Raw genomic sequence first — 24,761 nt, 5'->3', positions numbered from 1 at the left:
CAGCTTATGTCAGCCATGCTACAGCATTCAGGCTTTTTTCTCCTCCCTGCTGGCTTGTTAACTGAGTGCTGGCTCAATGCTGAGTCTTTCCCTCAACCTGTGGCACTCTGATAACTTCATCTCAATTCAAGAGCCATAACTGCATCTTTGTATGATGACATGTGAGAAATAAAGATCTGATCTAAAGCCTTTTGAAATCAATGGGAGTACAATTTACTTCATTTCTGTGCGGCTGACTGGGTGTGGTGACCCTCCAGCAGCGCACAGTTTGTGGGATCGCTGTCACAGCATTAAGTACGTGAGGGACAGCGAGCTGGCTTCTTGGAGATGCTCACTCCAGGAGAGCAGGAAGGCCCTGCAGGAAGGAGCCCCTTGCAAGATGGGTGAGATTTTGGGACTGCAGATGTTAGGTGTTACCTATGTGTTCCATATGCAACGCCGAGCTTGACTTAGAGAAAGCCTTACGGCAACAATACATGCAGCAGAGCTAGTACAGTCCTGCTGGGGTTCAGGCAACCCTAATGGTGTGAAACAGAGGGGTGGGGTCTTCCTACAGTAGTTTGAGGGGCTGGAAGGTGGGAAACGGGAATCAAATCTAAGTTGGCATTTTGGAAAGTTGATTGCTGCCTTTGTTAATTATAAGGCCATTTTTAAGTAAGTCACTTCCCAGAGGAAAAATAAACACATTCAGAAGAGAAAGGAGAGAAATGCGATGTTGAATTCAGGTGATGACATGCAGCAGACAGTGTATGATGATGATGGTGGTACCAAATACGTACAGAAACAAAGCAAAGTGATAATGATCATCCAGGCTCTTGTGTTTCTAAATTTCCAGGCACAGCATTCTATACGCAGCATAATTTTTTACTATTTGGGGAGGTGTAGGACTGAGGAAAGGACTGATTCTAATTACTGTTTAAAAAAAAAAGTCATAACAAAACCATCCATTGCCACAATGGACTTGGAGATTTGTCTTCTATTCTTGTGTTTCTTTGGTTATGAGAGGAGGGCAAGGAGGCCTTCAGGCCACATTCAGCAACAACTTGCATGAACAGTTTTGGAACAGACTTGGCATGCAAAAGTTACAGACTCCCATTCACACACCTTGTATTTTTTGATGCTTTCCTGACTCTGCTCTTCTGTCATAATCTTCTGGAATGTACTGAAGGGGGCAATGCAGGGAATGCCCACAGAGAGCAGGAGTGCACACGCATCCAAAGGGTTGTGCCCAGTCATGGCCCAGAGATAAATGTGGGTCGCGTGTTGGCATTGCTCTGCGTGCGTGTTGGAGCAGCGGGTGCTCACACACATTGTGGTGGTAGCCTCTCAGAAAAACCTAGTGAAATCATGTGTCCCTTCTAGAGCTTGAGAGGAGCTCTTCATCAACATAGTTAGCTGTATGGCCATATGCTGTTCTTTTCTCTTACATATGTTCTCTGATAATTGTCAGTAGCAGGTGTCTGTGAGCTGAGACAGAGTGGTATTTTTAAATTAGACTTTTAATGGGGAAAAAGAACTGCATGACTTCAGTGCTAGCAAAAAGGTTGGGTTGAAAATTCTGGCCCCTGAAGTTCATGTTCCTCTCAGGGCAGCAGCATGGCTATTAGCAGTGCTGGTTCTTCGGCTTCGCTGTTCAATGTCAGAGATGTTCAGAGATGTGACTTTTGAGGAGAAGTCACTAATCCTGGTTTAGGGTCTATGTATCTGGCTTGGCTGAATCTGGGAAGAGGCACCATCCCTCTGATGTCTGCACTGGACCACAGGAACTGCGTTGGGCATGCACTGCACTGCTGCTTGGTGGTACGGTCTGGTGGGAGACTCAGAACGTGTAGGTTGGTAGTTTCCCAATCTCTGACCCCACCTTTCCCTGTACGTAGTGCTGAGCATCCTGAGCTGTCTGGATAGCATTTTTTTTTTTAACCTTTATTCTTCTTCTCTGAAGAAGAGCAACTACTGAGAAGATGGGGAGAGACTTGCAGTGTTCTGAGTCCAGAGTGACTACGACTGTGTCCACTGAAAATTATTTTGGGGCATTTCATGACAAGAATCCTCCAGTATCCCATGTACTTATTTCATACCATCTCCATATCCCAATGAATAGCTCTCTGAACTGCCATTCCTTTTGCATTTCAGTTGGGGATTATAGCCAGGTATAACAGGACCCCAGCAGTTCAGAATTACTATATTTCAAAGTATCAGAGAAGACGTAATGCCTCTAACATTATTTTTGGGGTAGCCTTCTTGTTTTGTTGTTGTTGTTTTCATTTCTGGTAAAGAACTAGTAAAATAAAAAGCACATATGGAAATGGCAGATGTTGAGTTTTTTGGTTTTTTTTGTTGTTGTTCTTGTTTCTAAAATAAAGCACCCAACAGTTTGCAAGGTCCTGCAAAGAATTCTAAATTCTAAAATCTAAATTGTATAGTCATGTGTGCAAGGAATCTTATTAATCTAGTCGCATATAAGTAGAGTGAATCGATCCAGGTTTAAAAAATAAATTGGACTAAGGAGAGACAGTCCAAATAGAATAAAGATGAACTACTGCAAAATATCAATGATTGTACTTACTAGGTTTAGATTTTGTTGCTGGCTTTCTGTTGTGTTTCCTTTTTTTTTGTTGTTGTCCTCCGTGTTCTTCCTTATGTAAGAAATCCAGGTTGTGGCATCAGCTGTTCTGCTTATCCTTACCAAAATGTTGGTAACTGAAAATTGGATCACGTGAGCCACACTGTAGCTCTCTGTGTCAGAAAACTAACAGTAAGTTATGGGTTTGTTCCGCTCCCATCCGTGCACATGAGCAGTAACTTCTCAATCTGCTACTGCACTATGTTTCTTAGCTTGGATGCAGGAGGAGCTGTGATCTCACAGCTTGACCGCAAATGCGCTTGGTGACGCTTACAGAGGAAGAGATAGTTGCAGAATTTGGGTCAGCAGGGCAGTATCCTGACAAGCTGTCTGGCGCGGGACCCTGGAGGCTGCAACACCTGCTAAGTGCAGTAACTTAGGCATGCTGTTGCTGTATTTACCATCAAGACTTTCTCGAAGGATTTTACCTTTTCATCTCCTGAACTTGAACTGCTACTACAGAACTTCCTCCTCCCTGAGACAGTTCTGGTGGCGTGACCCATACCACTTCAGAGCCTTACTTAGGTCAGACGCTGAAATGAGTTTGTGCTTTGTAACTGAAAAAGATGTACAGCACGTGATGTAACTGTGTATGATATTCTTTTAATTGTTTCTGACAGTAAGCTTAGTAAAGAGGTCTTGATGTGTATATGTATGCATACACCGCAAATCTGGAGAGCAATAAGCACGCGCATATATATATTATAGTGCAGTAGTTTTCCCTTGGGGGCTTTGTTATTGTTGTCCCTTTCAGAAATTGTGAACCTGTAATTTTTCATGGGCTGGTCCTCGGCCCTCTCTGCCAGAGAGGCTCGATCTATCATGTTAAAAAAAAAAATCAATACAAAGTCTAGAGGTTTATTTATAAAGTAGAGTGAGGAGAGAGGGTGCAAAAATTCCATTAAAATGGCAGTTTAGCACTAGCTGTTTCTCTTTGGGACTAAGCTCCAATATTTTAAACTATTAAAATTGTTATAAGAGTGCTTTTAAAGTACCACAAATCACATTAAAGCTTTCCAGTTGAAACTTGCCTTTATATAGTGCACTAGAACTCAGCTTATATATGTTTTTGGAACGTCTGATGCTGCCCTCAAACATGGTTTTAGCATCCATTTTAGAGCTTTATTATAGTTAATAATCTTACAGGTTTATGCTCAAGTGAAAATACCTGGATGTGAGAAGTCAGAATTTATTTTCCTTCAGAAGCATGAATGCACGTACGTCTTTGCGCAGATGCAGCTCTGTGCAAGTTATTTCTGTGAAATCTATAGGCTTCTAATGTAATTCATCAGAATTGCTTGGCTTGGCACACGTTACTTTGTTAGAAGAATTTATAAATTCAGGTGGCTGTGGGTTATTTTATTGCATAGCAGTTTTCACCAGTGATGTGTTGGTCATCTACTCCATCTTTTCCATGGATAGAAATAAATGCGTCCCTCTGCTCATAAATATGATGCTGAAAGGTTTATGGGATAGTATCCGTATTAAAACTCTTGAATAGCAGAAGCAGTGGATTTGAAGTGTAAGTTTAACCTCCTCACACTATCTTCCTGACTTGCTTTAATAACTAAAGAAGATTGGTCTTGAAACTGTTGAGTTCTAAATACAAATAGTATCGAATAGCTTTCTGTTGTCATATTTTTTCCTGGGATGAGGAGATTTATTTCTAAGGGAAATACCATGTATTTAGGTCCAGAAATGTCCAGAAAAAAATGGTGAATTCATTTGGGCAAGAAAGAGTCTGCATGTTCTGGGTTTTATTTTCTTATCCCTAAGGAAACATACATTGAAGGGTGGTAGAACTGCATGAATCTGGACCAAAGGCAGGCTTCTTGTCTCCAGGAGACAAAGCAGGCGTCGGGCAGCATGGCACTGTGTCAAGGCTGCAGGGACAGACTGCGTAAATGAACGTGACAGGAAGCAAAAGAGAAACTCCAACTCACCAAACATTTGTGTATGGTATCAATATGAGCCCTGTCGCATAGTTGTATCCCTACATACAACCCAATAACCTAAACCATCATTCCTGCATTATTCATTCATTAGTTTTTACTTTTTGTACTAAATCACAGCCTTAATCTACCTTACTTCTTACTATCTTTGCTTGTGTGTATTTTTCTCTTTCCTTGTTGTATGAAGTTGGAGTAAAGTAATGATCCCAGTAAGCTTAAAAAAACAAGACCCATAACATCATGTTTACTGTTAAATACCATTTGAAGTTTGAAGTAAAGTAACCTATATAATTACCATAAGGTTAGAAATCTGGAAAACTTATACCAGTGATTGGAAAGGGGAGTATTTACAGGGAGAATATTAAAACTTAAAAAAACAAAACAAACTTCTTTCTCGCTTTTTCATGGTGAAAGGGACTAAAATTTACTTTAGAAGGTGCATCCCTGTCTAAAAGGGAAAAACTTTGGTTGCGTTATACAGCTCTTAGTGTAACTGATGATTAGATTCCCTACTTTTCAAAAAATAAGCAAGTAATGTTAATGGGAACAAAAGAAAACAGCATCAGTAAAGAAAATAGAGTTACCTGTAAAGCCCTTCCAGTCTGGAGTCACCAGTCTGCCAGAAAGCAGGGTTGCAGGTGGGTTAATTGGATTTGGCCAAATTGTGATTGCTGCCAGCTGAGGTTGGTGGAAGCTCTTCTGTCCAGTCCCTCCTCCTCCCAGCTTCTCTCTGCCTGGGGAGGGAGCAGGCTGGCCTCATCGTGCCTTTGTGCTGGTGTGTTCAGGATCATGCACAAATACATGAGATAGCAAGGGAAGCTAGGAGGCAGTTGCAGGGTCTGAGAAGAGGCAAAGGAGAAAAAGTAAGGAAAGGCAAAGCATTGTGCTGAGAGCTTTGAAAGGCGTTTGTTAGGGCAGGGTGCTGTAATGGTTTGGTGATTGCCTAAGGTAGCTTTGAAAGGTTGGTGTCCTTGAATGAAGATAAAGGTCCTTTCTTCTCCTAGTCATCTTGCAGCTCTCAGAGCTGCTGTGGAAGCTGCACCCTTACTGTCCCTCTAGCTAAGCTACTTCAGTCTATGGGTTCCTATTTCTTTATGGTTTCCCATTTCATAGAATTCATTAGGTTGGGAAAAGCCTTTAAGATCATCAAGTCCAACCATGGTGGACGTGCTCTTATCCTCTTTGCTGCATGATTTTCTCTTGGTTTCGCAGAGGGCCTTTTTGATCCTCCTTCATCCTGTGTGAGCGATATGGAAGTGTGGAAAAAGCAGATTTTTTTTTTACAAACCGCTTCTACTAGAGTAGGCCTGCTGGGTGCCCTGTCTCAGTGTTGTGCTGTTGGTGTGGCAGTGCTTTAGGAGTATGTCTCTTTCTTGATAACAACTGCTCCATCACTCACTTCCTCTTCTTTCAACAGACAGGGCTATTTCCTTTCCTTCTTCTGTACTTGCCCTCATAGCATAGAATCATAGAATCACCAAAGTTGGAAAAGACCTCTGAGATCATCCAGTTCAACTGTCCACCCATCACCAATATTTCCTACTAAACCATGCCCCTCAGTACAACATCTAAACGTTTCTTGAACACCTACAGGGAAGGTGACTCCACCGCTTCCCTGCATCTCTGGCAGGACATGGCATGAAGGGTGTGGAGCTTGTGGGCTAGAGAATCTTAACAACCTCTGTGCTGTCTCCCATGTACGCATGTGTTGGAGAGTTGAGTAGGCTTGGCATGGTGCTAGGACGAGCAGAATGGGCTCGTGGAGGAAAACATGATGCTTGTCTCCTTGCCTGTGGTGTTGGCCTTTTGCAGGTAGCAGTAAAAACACTTTTTTTGTTGAGCATTGACTGTTTCTGGTGCCATCCTTGAGAAGAGCAGACTTATAAGGTGCGTGGAGCCGGCACTGCAAGCAGCCAGCACATACTTCTTGTAATTGCTGAAATCTGTTGGACTGGAGCTGCAGAGCTCAGATCTAGCTCTGGCTGGTAGCCAAAATAAGCTGCTCAGGTTTGTCTAAGGGGGAGCTGCTGATTGCTTTAGCTTCTAGAATTTCCTTGTGAGCAGTGCTGCCACTTGTTGGCTGCCCACTGGGTGAGCCTGGCTGGCCAGGGCTCTGTGACTTCACCCGTGTTCCAGTGCATCCTTGTGCTGGGGCACAGCCCAGCTCCTACCAAGCTTTCCACCGAGTAAGTTTTCTTGTTATAGGTTTGAGGTATGGTGGTATTCTCCTTTGGGTTTACCATAGGGAGGCTATGTGTTTTTAGGATGTTCTGTGTTTTTTTTTGGACACAGATGTTCTGTTGACCTCGACTAAACAGGTATCACTTGGCTGGAAAGGACTGTTCTTCTGTAAGTCTGATGCCTTGCAGGTCTGTGATCTTTATTTGACAGCGCTCTGAGACACGTAATAAAGTCACTATCTAACCAGCCCTGTGCAACTCCATGTGTGTTTGACTTTGGGGAATTTCCCCACCAGATCTCTGGTTTTGCTGCTTCTGCAGGTGGTGCATTAAGGCCAGCATTGGCCCTTTCCACCCTCTAGGGTTGTCTGCAGTAGGGAAGGAAGAACTCCCTAGTTTTTTCTTTCTTTTTTTTTTTTTTTTATCTGAGGAGAGGAAGGAAATGTTAGATACCAATCTTCTTCTGTCTCACATCCTACATGCGCATCTTGCTGATGGCCACTCAAACTGTCCCCTATCGATGCTTCTCTACCATGACTAATTTCCTGTCTTTTATTTTGAAAACAGAGTCATCGGAGTTTGCACAGATCAGCTGGTGCAGGCTCCAGTCTGTTCTATAAGTGAAAACCTAGAAAGCATGCTTCTGGGAAGAGGTGCAGGAGACTTTTCTATTTTTTTGTGCATGTGTGGTTTGAAGAAAGAGAGGGCAGTAGTGAATGTTTAGGATTTTAATAATTTAATTGGTATATCATGATTTCAAAATCAAGATTAAATGCATTGGGATGCAAACTCTGCCAGGTATGAAGAGTAACCAAGGCTGTAATAGTTAAAAATTTATACTGTTACTTATAAATCTATAAAGCTCTGAGTGTCATTGGTGAGGTGATCCACCTGTGCAATTAACACTCACGTCCTTCCTTTGCTGCTTATACAAATGCTTGTCAGTAGTATTCTGAGGACAGCACCACCTATGTGACTATGCATGTTAGACATAACTGTTGGCTAAACTTTCTTGAAAATATTTTGACTAACCAACGTGCAAGCACATGATTTTAGCTAATTCTTTACGTATCGTATTCCCAGCTATAAAACTACTCCAGGAAAGAAAAACATCATTTTTTCTCAGCAAGTAATTGCTGTTCTAGGGAGAAAGTTTTGGTTTTTGTGTTTATGTGTGTCTGCTTTAAAGAAGGATACTGACGGAACAGAAATATTTGGTAGAGGTATTAGTGATTTGGTAATGTAGGGCCAGGTATTTATATCTACTTTCTTGTATGCCACTTGTTTAAAACCAAATGAATACTAACATGTACTTGGTTTGTATACAACTGCAGATGTTGTGAAACACAAAGCACTGAGTAGAATAACAGAAGCGAAGTTAATTGTAATAGGTGCTTTGAATTAGCTGAGTTGCCTGGGGAAGTACATTTAGAATGATGAGAATCAAGACAGGTCCCACTTTGATCTGGGCAATTATAAAGACAGCAGAAATCTGCTAAAAGTATGTTTTTAAGGCCAGTACCATTTCAATACCTGAATACCATTTTTTCCATGGATTTTTTAATTTGTTAATGGAGCTGTAAATGCAGAAGAGTTTCAGTGTACTTGGTAGAGTTCTTGCTGGTCAGCATCAGCCCAGCAGCTGTCAGTTGAGCCTCACTTCCTCGTTGGCCAGAAATGCCACCCTCATTCTTAAAAAGCTGTAGGGAAACGGGCTGGCCATTAATCGGAAGTAACAGTATTCTTGTTTAAGGGAAAGAATAAAAATCTTTCAGACAGATTGTTTCCTAGGAATGCTAGGAGGAATGGTGAGCTAAGGTGCTCCCTGTTCCCAGCCTTAGTCCTAGCACTGACTGCAGAAAACCAGACTGTCATAGAAGGCTGGGTGAATGAGGGTCAGCGAGCTCCTGGGATGGCAGGAACCTGGCTTTCTCTGTTTATTTTTATTTATTTGCGGTGTTTTGCAATGAACAGCTTCAAGATGGCTTCACTCTTTAGGAATTGCTTGATACTTAATTTGTTGGAAAGGTGAGTCTGGCAACTAGAATAATATTGTTGTGAAAGCCGTACTGCGGTGTAAAATATATAGAGCTAAAAAAAAAACAAAACCAACAACAACATTTTTCCTTTTTTAATACACATAAATGAAACTTTTTCCTTCTCCTTTAAAGCTGCCATGGAAGGCAATGGCAGCAGGCTGTGGCAAGGCTGTGCCACTCACTATCTCAGCTTAAGCCCATTGAGGCTCTGCTCCATGGCGTGTGGCCGTGTGATAAGGGACTGGTCAGATATGTCTCTGTTGCTGTACACGTGATATAGATGCTTTCTGGAGCACTGTCCTGGAGGGATTTTGTGAGATCGGGCCATGAATGAGCTTCTCAATGTGCTATGGATGACCCTTGTCTTGGCTGGGTAAAGAACAAGATTACACACGTGCTCCTAGAGATACATAAGATAAATATAAGAGATAAATATAAGAGCAGTCTGCCTTCTGTGTTCGTAATGGCTGGTGCAGGTTTCACTGAATTGCTATTAAAGAAGCTTGCTGAGATTTAAAACATTCATCCCAACTTCCCCTGATGATCCTAGCACCAAAGCACTGTGATGCTGGACGCTGGTTGTGCTGTGCTACCTGAAGGACAAGAGAAGAGACAGCAGGAAGCGAGGATGCAAACAATGCCCGCTTCTTGGGCGCAGAAAGAAAGTGACATCAGTTCTTTACAGATTTCAAAGCTTAACTTTTCATAGCAGTTCTCACCGCACCCACTTGATGAAGAAAAATGCCTATGTTCTGTAGTGCTGATGTGGTCATCCTCTGAACTTCTCACGGTGCCGGTTTGTGTGGTCGTGTTACAGTAACTGCATTGAAACAGTTTCTGTTTGTATTGAAGACCTGATTAGCTAGGAAGGAATGAGAGTTGCAAGTTTTAATAACAAGGAGTGCTGGCGAGTTTTTTTTCCTCTCTGCCCATTTAAGCATATTTTATTTGCTTAAATTTGCATGTCGGCCACTGAAACAACAATATATGAAACAGTTTTAATTTAGAATCCTTCGTGGTAACGTATTGCAGTCAAAAAGTGCTGCAAAACTTGCTACTGTTTAAAAGTAAATGCTCTAAAACTTCTGGATCTGGAATTCTTTCTTCTTTTGAAATTTTAACTTGTTGATGAATTCTTTTCAAGTGGTTCTACTGCCTTCACAAATAAAAACCCGATGCTCTGACTATCGTGGGGTAATCCTGAAACCTGTGTAGGATGTGCATTGACCTACCTGAGAAACCCACGAGAGATAATTACGGCCTTTCCTAGTCCACACACGAACACACTTTGCAAATGTTTTTCCATGCAAAGAATGTGAACCAGTTACAATTTGGAAGCTATATGTGTATGGAAAATGAACTATAAAGGAGATGCCTATTTCAGGCAATTTTTGACGAGTTCCAGATTTAAAAATATATATATATATACATAGCATATTAAATTATTAGGCATCTTTACTAGAGTGTAAAGAAGATTTATACTGTAATGAAATATTGCTGTAACCCAATTTAGAACTTGACGAATCCGGTTTTATAGGGCTGAATTATAAAGGATACCTCATTATTTGAGGGAAAAACTTTTATTGTTATTTTTGGCACTCTTGTCTCCTCTTTGGTTGAGTTGTGCTCTGCAGGAGCTGCTTTGGGCAAGATGTCTCAGCTGATGCTTTTCAAGGGAGCTGTGCAGGATGAAGTCATCATCAGGGATCGCAGCCTGGCAAGGCTTTCTTTCCACATGTGGTCACTGATTTCAAGTTAAAGGCTTGCAGTCCACGGTACTCCTCTGGACCAAAAACATGGGTGTCCTTAAAAGTTGTAGTTCTACTCTATTGTCAGATGTATCTTACTGACGCTGTGTATCTGCAGCTACACAACATTTAGCTGCACTAAAATTGCATATATACGGCTTTAAAAACAAATGTAAAAAAGTCACGTTCCATTTTTCTTGATTGTCTCTCCCTTTGAACTGAAAACATTCCATAGTCTGTGTGTTCTCAGTATGACCTGGTGTTGTGGCTTGCAGCAGACCGTAAAAATGGACATTGCAGGAAAATATTATGTGCTATAAGTCTGCTCAAAACTTTGGTTAGCACATACCTCTTGGAACATCTTTTGAGACTGCTTGGGCTGCTGTTGCTGATCACAGATACTTTCCCCACTGAGCAACAAAACTGGGAACAAGCGAAGTTTGTGCATTTGACTGAAGTGGAGAGCGAATTTTTGCTGGAAATATTGTTTCTTTATAGAGTAATGAGTTTCTTGTGTGCAGGGTTTGTTTCCTCTACTTCCTTGGCATGCAAAATGATTGATCTCAAGCAAATTGCATATGCTTACAGCTACAGCCATATATGCACACATCAGTGAGCGTGTGACAAAGGAAAACAAAACACACGGGTCCAACTCAGCTTTTTCTCCCCCTTCGTAGGAGAGAGGAGCACAACTTCTCCCCATGCCAGTCGCAGACTCCATGCCCCATGGTTCTGCGTGCACCCTTCCTGGCATGTTGTGCACGTGAAACAGAATGGGGAGAGCATGGCTGGGGGTTTGTGTGGTTGGGTGGAAGCAACAGAAGGAGCATTGGCCTTCTAAGGGGCCTTGAAGTAATGAGTGTTTAGAATGACTTGCTGGTAAGCAAACTTTTGGAAGTCCTCGATTGGAACAGTCACAGTTCGGTGTGTGCTGAGAACTATTTGCTGAGTTTGAGAGACCTTTTTGTTTAGTCTTTGCCCCCCACTGTTTAGACATCAGTAACCAGGTGTTACGCTTCTCTCTGTAGCTTTAAAATGCACTTTTTTTTTTTCTGATGTAGTCATCGGATCAAATTATTTATAAAATGAGGACATCCTTTTGAACTTCATGTGTAAACAGTTCTCTTAAGTATGTGCACAGGCAGAGAGATCCTTGTCTGTTTATCCACTGTTGAAGCCCGGATATTAATAAATACTAATATTAAATAATGCATTTTTCCCCTCAGTCTGCATCTAAGTTCTCCCTTCAAGGCTCAGATTTCTCCTCTAGGGTGCCGCGGGAAAGCTTCCACCCTGCCCTTGATGGAGGTACCAGCTGCAGTGCATCCCTACTGCTGTGATTTATGTGAGCTAGGGCAAGGCAGCGAATCCTGTCAGAGTGGCTCCTGCCAGGCAGGTATCAGCAGAATCAAAGCCATGGCTGCAATCACTGGGGTGTGCATCTGAGCACCGGGTCTGCTGTCTTTGGGCAGTGGGATGGCTCTGGGTTCGTTCACTTTGGAATTAATGGTGAGAGCTGGAAGCCTGCCCAAGTGCAGTTGAATATTTGTTTGTAGCCAAGTTGGTGCTGGACTGTGGTTAGTTGTGAGGCATCTCAGCAGGCAGTGGAGTGCTTTAAAGTGGTGTTGGGGCTCTCTATGTGCTCCCACTGCTACATCCTCCTGTGTGGGAATCGACTGCCTGCAACTTGAGAGGGAGATAGAGAAGTATGAACAGGGGGCTGTGAAGCATGCTGAGAAAGGTACATCTTGCATCAGTCTTGTAGGTGCTGGCTGCTGCCAGGGCAACTTCGTGTATGTTGGGGGATTTATTTTAGCTGACTTTTTTTTTCAACACAACTTTAATCAGCCGCTTAGCCAATGCCAGTAAGGTTTGTGAATCAAAACCAAATCTGAGCATAGCACTGTGCTAATCTAAGATGCACTTCGATTTCCTGCCTAGAGCTGCTCCTCCTGGCTCTGATTCGGTGCACGTACAGTACTGTATGCTCAGAGACACCTTTTAGACACAGAACTGCTCAAGAAACGTGGTGGCAGCTGCTCTGAGCTCCATATTTGCTGTGTTTATTGCCGGCCTGTTCATGTTTAGGAAGTGGATGTTTGAAGTCAGGTGGGCTGCAGAGGAGTCCTAGGTTTGTCAGCATCTCACATGGAGCGTTTCTTCTTGTATGTTGTAAACTTCTGTGTTCCTACAATTAGACAAGATTGTACTCCGTCAATAATTACAATCCCCATAAGAAATGTTACACTGTGCAAGTAGTGTGTGAGCAGAATATTTTATATAGCGCATACATTGTGCGGATGCAGTCCTGAGCAGTCTAGCCCTGCTGTTTGCATAAAAGCAGCCCCTCAGAGCGCTCTGATCTTCCACCAGCAGCGTGGTGGTTGACTTTCACTTTCCTTACTGTACAAGACTCAGTGTAAAAGGGAGTTTGCCATCCGTCCGCAGTCTATGTTTTTCCAGACAGGTTGGCCTCCCTCTGTGTGGGAGAGTGCAAACTGCTGCTGGAGGCACAGAGGTGGGATTAGCATTCATCTGTTCTTTTCCATCTCATAGGCATGAGGAGTTTATGAATGTGCTGCTCCTATGGGGAGCGTTTCTGCTCCTTGCCCCAGTGTGAAGACTGCAGAGAAGTTGGTACAACTGCATTGGTTTTATGGCCCTTGTTCAATAGGAATGTGAAAAAGCTGAGGATGGTGGTACCCTGGGAGAGGTCAAAAGGGGAGAATGAAAGGACTGGTGCAAGCTTGGGGCACTTGGTAGGAGAGCTTTCCCAGCATTCATGCATTTGAGGCCCTGCCATGAGGGGAGCTTCCATCCATCCATCTGTCCGTCCATCCATCCATCCCTCCATCCTTGCCCTTCAGCATCCTCTCAGTGCAGGTACCATGGTGTTGCACGCTGTGCAGGTAATACATCTGCTGCTGTCTGCCTCCTTCCACAGCAGCAACGGCCTCCCTGGCACTTCTGTTTCCCCTGCAGAACCAGCAACAGCATCGTGGTCCCCAGGGTGTCCTGCTGCTACCGGCAAATTAGAGTATTTCTCTCAATTAACAGCCAGGCATTCCTTCTCCTCCCCATCCTAATGGGGAGTGGTTAATAGTTATCATTTGCTAATTTAGGTATCTGGAAGGTTTGTTCTCAATGAACTGCAATCTGGAGATCTTGCCACTCGTTCAGTTTGTAGTCTCTGCAGCTGGGTGGGCAGCAGGGGATGCTGGCATGGATGATCGTTGGTGGCATCGCAGCACCTAGGGAGCTTCACAAGCACCCTGCATGAATGCAGTGGTTTTGGGTGGTAAGGATTTTGCCTGGGGATGACATGGGAATTGTTGCTAGCAGGCATCAGATGTGCAGAGGTTGGTACAAGAGGAGCAATGACTCCACTGAGAGAAAGGCAAGGGAAGGGAAACACAGCCACTCGAAGGGCTGTTTGGTCTCGATGGGTCTGTGCAGAAACGTGCCATGGGGCTGAGCTTCCCTGCTCATACATGCTTGTGTTCACGTTCCAGTCGGGCTCGGAGAAAACAGGAACAGCACCATCTGTGTCCCACTTTATTTAAAAATAAAGTAAAATCCCAAATGCCAGCCATCTGCCAATGGCAGCACATCCAGTGTGTGTCCCCTTGTCCGAGGTGGAAGAGGGACATGGCGTGGTCGGTGGGAGAGCTGCAGGTATATGAGCCAGCTGCTGGGCCACAGTAGCACTGCAGTACCGCCCAGTGTCTGCTCTGCTGCCTTCTGTTGTGCCAAAACAGTGGTACATAGCGTAAGAGCATTTATGTCCCTTCCCACTGGTGGGATCCACAATGTTTCACTTGTGAAACACTCAGGAGAAGGTGTTAGCATTTCTGTGGAGGGGATGCAGTGTTGGTGTGATTTGGAGCTGCCATACTGATGGTTGAGGCAAGGAGATAGTCATCACGTTGTTTTTTTTTCCTTGTAGCCTGGTCATTAGGCATAATGTTGCTTTGGAAACAGTTTAGGTTGTGGTTTTCTACAAGCTGGCTATTAAAATGGGACAGCTATCTCGACGGGAGCTAGTACGAGCCCTTAGCCTGGTGCAGGAACTGAGCAGACTCATTTTGCTTTCATACTTTTCCTCCTGGGTCCCCCCAGCAAATTCCCCGTCAGTTTTGATTTGCTTCAGAATGTGCTTTTCCTGAAGTCAACAAACCTTGTTGTTCAGTGCTGTACTTCTGTGTCAAGTGCCGAGTCTGTTACCATAGCTCTGGGTGAATGTCAGCACTAGTGGGGCAATAGAGAGTTAAAAAATATATTTTTTTAAAGAAATCTATTAATTAAAATATTTACATTGGAAGCTGCAAAGCACTTGCTCTTTGAGTAAAACAAACTTCCCCATTGTTCATGTATGATTGTTGCAGTCTGTCTGAAAATAGCCAGGAAGAGGTTGAGCCATGAGGAAAGTCAGGGCTGGCAGGAGAGTAGGAGCACAGCGATACGTGGCTGGCCAGTGGCTTTCCAGTTCCTCAGCGTTTTCTGTTGTGAGAGCTAAAGACTTTGTACAAAACAAAACAAAAAACTTCAGTGAAATAATGTTGTTAAGGTGTTTCTGGTTATGCTAAAACCAAAATGATCAGTGGACTTTATGAGTAAAAGGTATTTCTGAATGAAGCAAATGGCAACTGAGAAGAGGAAATAAGAGGAGGGAGTAAACTGTGTCAGTGGAAGATGAGGAAATGGTATTCAGTGTATGACAGGTTTCTTTTTAGCTCTACAAGCCTGTGCTAACTTACACATAAAAAAAGAAAGCATACCACAGAAAGGCACCAGGACCACAGCTTACAGCAGCCCTCCTGACTGGGGAACCGAGTACCGTTCTGTCCTGCTGGTGGGGAGGTGGTGGCACAAGTTTGTGCTTTAGGCATGGGAACACTCTTTGCAGAGTCATTATAGCAAACATAAGTGAACATGAAAATGATTAGCTTTAAGTCCTTCAGTTCCTGCCATATCTCCCCCCAGATAACTGGGCTGAGAAATGAGTCTTTTAAAAGGACACCATCCCTATTCTCTCATAGCGTCCCATTTCATGTACGTTTCTGGTCTTTTTCAGCCTGGCAGTGGACTAACAAGCTCTGGTGCTGGTGGGCAGAGTGCTGAAAACGCTAACAGGGCATGTGGAGGGGTTTGTCTGGTGGGATTTTAGCTCCTTGGCTCATACTTCTCTCTCTAGTCAGTCTCCTGAGCTTTTCAAGGTATTTTTTTTCCAACTGGAAGTCTCCCGTCTGTCCTGTTGGCTCACCGGCTGGCTGAGTTTTGCATGTCATGCCTCCTTTACTTAACGGTGTCATGGCAGAGTTTGTTCGAACCCCAGTCTGTCACAATTGCAGACTATTCATTCCGAAGTTGCAGCGTTGTTTATTAGGTTCATGATACTCTTTTGGGATCTAAGGTATGCTAAATTGCATTATGCTTACCTGAAAAAACTTTTTTCGTTGCAAGATTGGTTTGTAAAGGTGGTAAAAAATTAAATGCGTTTGATCAGAGTAGGCATCATTTTAAAGTTGTGCATGAGAGCTTTGTACCATCCACGTCTTGCATGCTTTGCCATATTTAAGAAAGACTGTTCTGACAGTTTTTTGGCTTGCAGATAAAAGGTGCAATGTACCCTGGTTTGATATGCTGACAGAAAATTGTCTCCACAATGTATAAGGCTGCTGTGATTATTTCTAGCCATTACCATTGGTCTCATTTTACAACCGTGCACATTATATAATTTGATGCTCATTTAATTTAATGAGAGGATGCTGCAGACTTATTTATGACTCGGTAGGGCAACCTGTATGCCTTGGCCACCTCTGTTAACCTTTCTAAAGGAGGAAGAGCATGTTTCTTACAGAACGTGTTACAACATCATTAATACCTTTATATCCAGGTTTCCCAGATTGCCACAGACAGGAGGGCGATTTGCCTGGGGTGGAGATTATACTGGAATGGGAGTAGAAGTTTGACTTCTTTCTTGAATTGCTTATTAGTCTTTTGTTGTAAGGTTATGGGGTGGTATTGATGGACTTTTCCTTTTGTTGCAGATGGAATTTTGTGACTGGCTGGATTCTGAATAGGGCAAGGAGATGTGTCTGAAAAGGTAAGAGAGAGGGTAAGATAAACATCTTCTTACACGAAACAGTCTCACTGGTCTTATGTTATGGTTGAAGACAGCTGTTTCATTCCCTGTCAAAACTCTGCAAATAATTGAGGTGCTTATTTGTACATTGTCCGTTGCTGATCCTCAGAGCAGAGATCATCTTGGTTCTATCCAGCTTCTGTCCCACTCCTTTCTCCTGGTGGACTGATGTACAAAGTCTAGACATCAGAAATACCAGTCTTTCAGACGTGGGTTTAGCCAGATTGGTTATACCTATTTTAGCATTGTAGAGCTTTCTTAAAGTTACAAGTGAGGTAAAAGCCTTTTTGTTTAGGTTTGGGATTTTCCCTCCTTCCTTCAGGATATTTGAAAACTAAAAAGACCTTTGAGCTGTTTTAGCTTCTGTGCTTTGAAACTTGTTTTTCCTGTTGCAATATTTTCAAAATCAGATTGTTTTTATTAAGATAGAATGTGTGTGAGTTAAAACCTCTAGGTCTGAGTGTGAAACAAGAATTTTCTGTCACTGCTGTGCTGAAGGAATCTGTATGCTTGCTGATTTTTAATAGCAACATTTTTTAAAAAGCTGTGTTTAGATAAAAACTGAAAAAGTTTCTGGTCCAGATGTTTCCACTGGCAAAGAGGAGTAGGTGTCTCTAAAGCTGGAAGTGTTGGAATAACCATACTGGAACAACAGACAGCTGAACATATAGTAGTAGTAGTATGACGCAGGCACTGTTTTTCAACTTGCAGTCCATCTAGCTTGTCGCTATCCTGCTCGTTCGTTTATGTATTTCATTTTGTCTCCTGTTGTCCTGAGCTCTGTATAACTCAGAGGCCTCAAAATCCCTATTGTTCTTTGAGGCTGTTGGTTGGAAAGTGTGGTGAAAAGAGCTGAATGCATTATGTCATTACTTGAGGATCAGGACTAAAAGCCTTTTTCCTTCAATTCAGAGATTTAGCTCTTGTAGCCAGACTTGATTTATTTTTTTTCCATTTCAGTTTTGTTTGCTTAGTGGAGTTACCGTTTTGGAGGGTGGCTACCCAAGCAAGAGTTGAAAACTTTAGGTGGCTCTTAGCCCAGCATGGAGTATGCAAGAATCAAAGGCTCACTTGTTTCTTAGTCTTCTGCAAGTGTTGGACATTTTCCCCTTTGTCCATTCAAACCACACCCTTTCACACCACCTTTGAATTGCACTATGAATATTTAATTTAATGGCTTACGAGGCCACCTTTGAGTAGACAGTATGCACATAGCTGGTAAAATACAGCTCTTCAGGTGAGAGGTCTGGCAGGCTGCAGCGCTATTATGTAAATGCATACCTTGCTTGTTATGTAAACCATCTTCTTCACTCCCACATGTTGGAACTGGCCTACCGATGTTCCAAGAATGGATAATTACATCTGCGTTCAGGACTTCTTAGAGTGTTCAGCTTAGCTGAACTACCATCCCTTTGTGTGCTGGCAGCCAGCATTGCCATGATGGTGGCCACAGCCATGGTGCCATCACCCTTACACAACTAATGTGTGGAGTCAAGCATGGGTTAACTATGAATGCTTGTGTTCAGGCTGGTTTGGTCTAGCAAATTCTGTCGATTTTGGAAATGATTTTATTTTTCTGGTGCGAATACAGTACTGCACACTGCTTTTGCACACAGGTTGGACTCAATACTTGGTCAGCTGCAAGCTTTCCTTAGGTATTGCTCCTCATACTTACTGGATTGATCTAACTCATTCATTTGATTTTTGTTTAAAGCATTGCTCTTTGCTGCAAAGTGGATATTCATGAATCTGTGTTCTTTAACGTGGGCAGTTTGGTTTTTTTACTTTCTCTCTTCTTATCTCATAAAACAGTCACCTAGGGACCTTTGCATCTCGAGCATGTTCTGCAGCTTAAGGCGTTAACACCTTTTCTCACTGTGGCTTTATTGCCAGCCCCAGGCAGGTACAAATAATGAGCCAAGTCCCTAGAAATCATAGGATTGGTTTTGAAATGAGATTCTGAGAGAGTGAAGTTAGCACTTCCCACTGGCTCTCGTCTTTTACCTCTAGAAGATTGTGTCCTCACTTTGTGTGATACCATTTCAGGGTTGAAATTAATCTGGAACTACGAATGTCTGTGCCTTATTCTCTTCTCTTGGCTTTCAGAGGGGCTTTATTTGCTCCTTCCCCAGCAGCCTGGGGCAGAGAGGTGGCCACTGTCCCACTTCCTGTCTTCCCACCTCACAGGAAGAAGTGGATGTCCTGTTCAAACTCCTCCTTGCTCAAGGCCCCCATTGTCAGCTGTTCCTCGTTCTTATGTATGTATAGTTGCTTTCAGTTCTAATGGATATTTCCTAGCCTGTTCCCTGCTACTACTCCTGGTGTGGTGTGTATGAGGCGTTCACGAGATGACCATGAGACATGATGAGCTTGTGCTGATGTTGATGGATGCCAGAGCTCTCACCCAGCATGTTCTTTTCCTTTCCCCATATTTCCCTGTGCCTCTCTTGCTTCTTCTCAAGGAGCCTGAGGCCCTTGTGAACTACAGGGGTTGTCTGATAATTTGGATCATAAGCATAAAATCATTCTATAAGACCTAATCTATTTTCAGAGGTACATCTGTGAGATAAAAATGGCTTTGATCATTGAGACAGCGTTGTGTCATATTTGAAAGGAAATGACAAGGAAGTAACAGTTACCAGGCCTACTTTCACCTTCCGTTAGCTTAGACCTGATGGATTGCTGCTCCAAGGTCACTTGTCTTAACAGTTCCAAATTAGATTGCCAATTAATATTGATTATCTGAAAAGCAGTGTGTTGATGTATATTCTGTTATTAATAGCTGGGGCATGCTGTGTTAATGCATTTTATAGTAGCAATCTGTTTTGCAAACATTTCTGGTTGTTCTTTTTGAATGATTCTTGGCAGTGAAAAACACCAGATTAATACATTGAGAACTTCAGTATCTCCCTGAAGTATTTATGTTGGTGTTTTTTCCCTCCATATTTTGAATGTTCTGTTCTTGATTTTTACGGGGAATAACAAGTAGTGTTGATGAGACCAGGCTGAGGTGAAGTGGGAGAATGATTTCTTTCTAATCTGGTTGGTGCACTGTAGTTTCTTTTTATGTTAATGCATGTACGTGCAAAATTTTGGCATCACTGTTAGATTAGAATTACTAATTTCCTCTGACATTGCTTATGAATATTTTTGTCTCCTTAGAAGGCATCTTAGAGAAGCATTCAAAGTAAGAGAGTTTGTTTTAATAAAAAAGTAACAGGTATTTTGAGTTCCCTTTCTTGTGTTATTTGGTTGTTTTGTCACAGTATGTGGAAAGTACCTGGAAAGTACAAGGAGGAAAATGGGAAATCTCTCATGCATAAGGAAAAGCTTCTAAATAACAAAGTTTTGGGGGGAGAAAATATCTACATAAACATAGACATCAAGGTAAATGCTTTTTCCTTTTCTTTTTCTTCCAGAAAATTTGAATATTTGCACAACTTGATGTTGCAAGTTGTAAATGCTTAACGCTTCTGAAAGAATAAATTACTTCAGTGCCTGACTGTGTAGATAACTGTCAGCTTCAAAGGGTGAAGTGAGTTAGAAGGAATGTCTGGAGAATTCAGCACTGGCTAATATTAGGCAGAATACAGAAAGTGGGAGATTACGTTCAACTAACATGACAGAGGCCTAGTTATAAGTTATATATGAATTGAGACTAACCATGCTATGAAAAGCAAATTTCTGTGGTTCTGCTTTTAAAGTGGAATACTCACTTCCCCCTTCCCATCTCTGTTGCACTAGGTTTCCCAGGCTTGTTGTTGTGAGAATTGTGCTTCTGTAAACATTCAGATGGACAATTGACCTATCTAATGTTTCTCAAGCTGAAGGTTACCTTTCACTGTACGGTATTCACATGGTGAACTGTGTGGTTCTGTTGGATGCAGGTAACTTTGTCTGCAGTCTTGATCAAACAACTAAGAGAAACTGAAATTAGCACTGTAAAACGCGCAGTCAAGCTTTGGGGCTAAAATGGAAGGAACCATTTCACTTTTTGCTTGAAAAATGAACTGTTCTGAAGTTCCCCCCTGAGTACATAAGCGCAAATAAGATGGAGTGCAGTTGTCATTGTGCATTGTGTTGGACTGCATGTTGCCTATCTCTCGCTGCCCCCAGCACCATGTCTGCCACTTGCAATTGAGCCAATGCAAGGTACTAACGTGACACAGCTACTGTCGCTTACTGGGTCCCTGGGCTGCGTGCATCCACTGCACTGACAGCTTGGCCAGAGCTGGGAGGTGGGGTGTGTAGAGCAGGTGATTTCCACCTGGGGAGTGTGCTGTGTGCCCACTCTGCGATCCAAGCATGAAGGTAGCACTGGAAACCAGGAACTTGTAACTGCAGCTCTGCTAATGACTACCCTGTGGTTTGGGGCAACTCCCTTGGACCTCTTTGAGTCAGCTCTCCTTTCAGTAACAAGGGGATAATACTCCTTTGTAGCTTATTGCTGAAATGATTAATTGTTTTACATGATGCTACAGGTATCAAAATCCTACCATGTATCGTTACCGTTGGTGCAGAGAGGCCTATCTCAAATCCTGTTCAGAAACCCTAGGTACAGAAAACACAAAAGGTTTGGGGGGTTGTTTTTGATGGGGTTTTTTACCTCTCAACTTCTGAAACAAATCAGATTGACTCTCGATACTAAAATGCTAACCACCAATACCGGCCATCTGGATCGTGCCCTCCTCGCCTTACCTTCTTCCTCCCCGCGTCTCTCTTAGCTTTCTACTCTTCACACCATTCTTTTCCTAACTGAATTATAGACAGGGTTCTGGGAGAGTTAAAAGGGAAATCTTCGTTGAGGCTGATGGTGAAATTCTAGCAGAGAGACTAAGGCTTTGCCGCTGATGTAGAGAGATAGGGAAATGTTCTGATTTTTTTTCTCTAAAACTCATTCTGGGTGGAGTCTGGGCAGTTTCTGAGCTCTGGCTTCTGGTCCCAACCTGAGAAGTGCTAGTAACTCAAGGATTTAAAAAAAAAAATAAAATAAAATAAAAAAATCCAAAAATTCTAAAAACGTTGGGGAGAACCCAGTGAGGGAAAAGTTGCAGAATTTATATTTGAGATTAAACTTAAAATGCCCTAGGTATTTAAAATAAAGGAAAATATTAGTTCAGGTACCCAGACTGAGCTGATGACTATGCTCTGAGAATGCCTGAAGTTTGCTTGCTGTTAGTCTCCCACAGAAAGTGTGCTCTCTTGGTTCATGATTGACCCTCAGCTGCAAGTGGTGAATTCCTGTTCCTGCTGAAAGAGCTGATGCCTTGAGGAACTGAGCTTGCCCTGTGCCGTGCATCTCGGTGGTGGAGATGTGAGGAGCAGGGAGGCAGCTCTCAGTGTCACTTGTCGGGTGGCAAGCTGCCTGCAGCCCCAGAGGCAAACCTTTCAGGCTGCCATCTTCATACTCAGCCAGTGTACCCCAAAATGAAAGGGGTAACTTGTCATTTGTGGATTTTGTAAATGCCAAGAAATGGGCTGTAGTTTTAGAAAACCTGTTCTGTGAAATACATTTATAGATGCCTGTCCCCAGAAGGAGCCTCTGTTACCTCTCAACCTGTCTTACTGTTGTGATCATGAACTCTCACTTAGTGACTTCTGTGGAAAGCCTGTAACTTCTGTTGTTACTTTGTAGAGTTGCTCACTCCCAACTATAAATGACAGCATTGCAGTTGTAAATTACATTCACGTCCCTCTAGAAGAGGTACAGAGAGTTCTATTTTTTGTGCTATATACATTCTTGTGTACTTTGTAGTAGTAGAGAATTTTGCCAAGAATGCAGCAGTATGGCAAACTCTTTTGTCTCTTTATCCACAAGGTGAATGTCGTATAATGCCTTGTCCAAGTGTCCTTGTGTAATGCAAGTTGCTGTGAGCTGAAAAGCGGGGAGAAGATCTTGGCGTTACAAGCCTTTGTGCTCAGATCTGCTTTCAGCAATTATTTGGGAAGTTCACTCCACGTCCCTCAGCCAGCCACACAAAAATTTGAGTCTCCAGCACTGGTTATTACTAGCTAGAGCAGCAGAGCTGTGAATTGCAGTCTGTCCTGGTGCACTGGGAAGATCCTTACATACCTAGAGCTGAGGTCACGGAGAATGCCAAAGACCTGGAATGGTGAAAATTAGTTTTAATATTTTAATAGTGCACACGGAACAGCTTCTGCTTCTGAAGTTGTTCTTCAGGAGCTTAACCGGGCTGGCTTTACCTTGCTGCAGAGGTGCATGTCTGATGTATGGCATTACTACAAAGTGGGGAAGATGTAAACACTAGAGGAATGGGACGCAGCTTTAGTCAGCTGAGTAAGATGAAGTGTTTCTTGTGGATACTGTGTTTTGCCAGCTTGCTGCTGATAAATGTCTGAGCATACTGTACATCGTATCAATTAACTATAATTACATAGTCAGACAGAGGAGATTAATTCTGAACTCCTGAAAATGTTTTCCTCTGCCCAGCAGCATCTTTTTGGGCTTAGTTTTGACTAATACATTCCTTATCTTTTGAGTAAATTTTTGTAGAGACATCTAGCCATTTTGTCACTAAGTCACTGATAACTGTTATCCTCTTTGATAAACCAAATACGCTGACTCTTTAACTCTCGATATAAAATGTGTTTTGTTTTTTTTTTTAAATCTTTAACTATTCTTGTGGTATTTTCTTCAGTGAGCAGAAGAGAAATGCATGTTGTTCTTGCTGCTATTTATCTTAGATAATACTCTCCCTCCCACCCTGCCTCATACAAAATCATGTTCTTATCCATCCAGTGGCTACATTTCCTTGCTTAGCTGCAGGATTGTGCAGGAAGTTCTGCATCTAGATTGTGTCTGCTATGACCTGCCGGCTTTTTACAGGATTGTTGCCCAGGGGTATTTCTTGTGATTCTCTTTTATTCATGTAAGTTTGTAACTTTTGTGTTATTGCTATATTTAAAACTAGTTGCTATTTGGGTAGACTATACTCAAACAGAAAAAGCTGTTACCAGAAAGTAACTTGATTCCATTATTGCTCATTGTTGCTTGAGGTTGTGTGTTGTGCGCAGACAAGTGACTTCACACCTTCTTTCAGATCCTTGGTAAAGGCAATGGCTAGCATCCCCTCAGGACCTTAAAATAAAAAAATATGAGAGGAATTGGGGTACATGGTGTTATTAGAGATGATGCTTAAAGGATTTTGACTCCCTAAATTGAACAGCTTGTACTTTCTAGATTGGATTTGTGTGAACATAATTACAACTTTGAATTCTTTGTTTTAAATATTGCATATATGTGGGGGAGTAGCTGTTTTGGTTTTGCTAAGTAGCATTTTCTAGAGAATTGTATTCAAACCATTTGTGTTCTTCTTGAAGGTAAAATTTTATGTTGATGCTTTTTTTGGTCTAGTTTTTATGGGTTTGAGTGCCAGACAGTTGCGTAGTAGCATCAACTAATAGTCAAAATGTACAGTCTCCTGAGGACTTGTCTAAAACTAAATGAATAGCTCTCAATTTCCTGTGGGTTTTTTTTTTTTTGTCTGTGTGCTGCATACCAATAAGGAATAGAGGAACTTTCTACTTCTGAGGTAGTGTTATTTCCAACTTTTATATTGTTGAAGTAATTTTGTTAAACAGGAAGAAAAAAAGTTAAACTTCAAAGGGAATTTGTCTGCAAAGTGTGCAAACAGGGCTGGGTTCTTTTTTTCCCTTCCATTTTATCAAGAGGTAAAAAAGCTTGTTGCTTTAGTACTTCATTAGCCTTTTGCTTTCAAATGCTGAGCCTTAACAGTATGCTACTTTAATGAGTCATTTTAACGATTGCCTGTGAGTGTAGTATTTGAATACCTCTTAGAGATTAAAAAGGTCAATGCCTTTGTTTCCACAGGGATGTTTTACACAGCCTGTTTTTATGCATCTCGCTGCCCATTTGTGACTTAAGGAATTTGCTTAGGGCAGCCCATGAAGTCTGTGGGAGCTGGAGGGATGGTACCCTCCCACCATAACCATCTTTTGGTGGCTAGGGAATACTCTTATTTGGGTTTGTCTTTTGTAGGCTTAGATAGATTTTACCCATGTTAAATACTAGCGGTGTCACTTCAGTCTTCTT

General features: G+C 42.4%; 1 protein-coding gene and 1 long non-coding RNA gene across 9 annotated transcripts in view; one reads left to right on the top strand and one right to left on the bottom strand.

The window, feature by feature from the left end:
• The window catches only part of TRERF1 (transcriptional regulating factor 1), a 100,462-nt gene that overhangs the window by 11,480 nt on the left and 64,221 nt on the right, over positions 1–24,761 (top strand). For 3 of the 4 annotated variants that reach the window (XM_021389425.1, XM_021389421.1, XM_021389422.1), the window contains exon 2: positions 16,593–16,648. The gene's annotated coding sequence lies outside the window, so the exon portion shown is untranslated. Of the gene's footprint in view, positions 1–6,715; positions 6,762–16,592; positions 16,649–24,761 lie in introns of those variants that run through there. The other variant, XM_021389423.1, reaches the window with a different exon arrangement.
• Positions 3,703–6,359, bottom strand: LOC110395269. 5 transcript variants are annotated; one of them, XR_002436278.1, is made up of 3 exons: positions 6,255–6,359; positions 5,160–5,414; positions 3,703–4,519 (listed from the first exon to the last, which is right to left on the bottom strand). It is a non-coding gene; the product is annotated as an uncharacterized LOC110395269 (long non-coding RNA). The 5 variants fall into 5 exon arrangements; XR_002436276.1 differs by having other exon boundaries at positions 6,167–6,255; XR_002436280.1 differs by lacking the exon at positions 6,255–6,359 and adding an exon at positions 6,070–6,087.

Source organism: Numida meleagris, chromosome 3, assembly GCF_002078875.1.
Source record: "Numida meleagris isolate 19003 breed g44 Domestic line chromosome 3, NumMel1.0, whole genome shotgun sequence".
Classification (NCBI taxonomy): domain Eukaryota; kingdom Metazoa; phylum Chordata; class Aves; order Galliformes; family Numididae; genus Numida; species Numida meleagris.
The sequence above is the reverse complement of the archived record's forward strand: the minus strand, read 5'-3'. Positions and strand labels throughout refer to the sequence as shown.